This window comes from Bison bison, unplaced genomic scaffold (assembly GCF_000754665.1).
Source record: "Bison bison bison isolate TAMUID 2011002044 unplaced genomic scaffold, Bison_UMD1.0 scf7180017864143, whole genome shotgun sequence".
Lineage (NCBI taxonomy): Eukaryota > Metazoa > Chordata > Mammalia > Artiodactyla > Bovidae > Bison > Bison bison.
Window position 1 is genome coordinate 7,605,955 of NW_011494715.1, and position 2,003 is coordinate 7,607,957.

Below are 2,003 nucleotides of genomic sequence, written 5' to 3' on the forward strand. Positions count from 1 at the left end.
CCAAAGTATTGGAGCTTCAGTTTCAGCATCAGTCCTTCCAATGAATATTCAGGACTGATTTCCTTTAGGATGGACTGGTCGGATCTCCTCGCAGTCCAAGGGACTCTCAAGAGTCTTCTCCAACACCACAGTTGAAAAACATCAATTCTTTGGCACTCAGCTTTCTTTATAGTCCAGCTCTCACATCCATACATGACTACTGGAAAAACCATAGCTTTGATTACATAGACTTTTGTCAGCAAAGTAATGTCTCTGCTTTTTAATATGCTGTCGAGGTTGGTCATAGCTTTTCTTCCAAGGAGCAAGCGTCTTTTAATTTCTTGACTACAGTCACCATCTGCAGTGATTTTGGAGCCCCCCAAAATAAAGTCTCTCACTGTTTCCATTGTTTCCCCATCTATATGACATGAAGTGATGGGACTGGATGCCGTGATCTTAGTTTTTTGAACATTGAGTTTTAAGCCAACTTTTTCACTTTCCTCTTTCACTTTCATCAAGAGGTTCTTTAGTTCCTCTTCACTTTCTGCCGTAAGGGTGGTGTCATCTGCATAACTGAGGTTATTGATTTCTCTTCTGGCAATCTTCATTCCAGCTTGTGGTTCATCCAGCCTGGGATTTTGCATAATATACTCTGCATAGAAGTTAAATAAACAAGGTGACAATATGCAGCCTTGATGTACTCCTTTTCTGATTTGGAAGCAGTCTGTTTTTCCATGTCCAGTTCTAACTGTTGCTTCTTGACCTGCATACAGATTTCTCAGGAGGCAGGTCAGGTGGTCTAGTATTCCCATCTCTAATAATTTTCCAGTTTGTTGTGATCCACGCAGTCAAAAGCTTTAGCGTAGTCAATAAAGCAGAAGTAGATGTTTTTCAGAAACTCTCTTGCTTTTTCGATGATCCAGCAGATGTTGGCAATTTGATCTCTGGTTCCTCTGCCTTTTCTAAATCCAACTTGAACATCTGAAAGTTCATGGTTCACATACTGTTGAAGCTTGACTAGGAGAATTTTGAGCATTACTTTACTAGCGTGTGAGATGAGTGCAATTGTGCGATAGTTTGAGCATTCTTTGGCATTGTCTTTCTTTGGGTTTGGAATGAAAACTGACCTTTTCCAGTCCTGTGGCCACTGCTGAGTTTTCCAAATTTGCTGGCATATTGAGTGCAGCACTTTCACAGCATCATCTTTCAGGATTTGGAATAGCTCAACTGGAATTCCATCACCTCCACTAGCTTTGTTCGTAGTGATGCTTTCTAAGGCCCACTTGACTTCACATTCCAGGATGTCTGGCTCCAGGTGAGTGATCACACCATTGTGATTATCTGGGTCATGAAGATCTTTTTTATATAGTTCTTCTTTGCATTCTTGCCACCTCTTCTTAATATTAAATGTGTGCTTTAAAATAGTCTTCATTGGGGTATAAGCTGTGGCATGTGAGTGCTTCATCACTCAGTTGGGTCCGAGTTTTTGTGACCCCATGGACTCTAGCCCACCAGGCTCCTCTGTCCATGGGATTCTCCCAGCAAGAATACTGGAGTGGATTGCCATGTCCTCCTCTAGGGATTAGCTGTGGGGTTGAAAGCAAATCTGTTAAATATGGCAGAGTCATACTGATCTTACAAGGCTATTGGACAGATTGATTGTGACCATGCCCTTAACACATCAAGAGCACCAGTGGGTAGCTGCAGTTCTCAGAAGATACAGGTCAGACACGCAACTTAAACTACAGTGTCCTGCAATTGCACACCCACGAAATAGTCAAAATTAAATGTCCTGATAGTGTATGCAGGTCAGGAAGCAACAGTTAGAACTGGACGTGGAACAACAGACTGGTTCCAAATAGGAAGAGGAGTATGTCAAGGCTGTATATTGTCACCCTGCTTATTTAACTTATATGCAGAGTACATCATGAGAAACGCTGGGCTGGAAGAAGCACAAGCTGGAATCAAGGTTGCCGGGAGAAATATTAATAAACTCAGATATGCAGATAACACCACCCTTATGG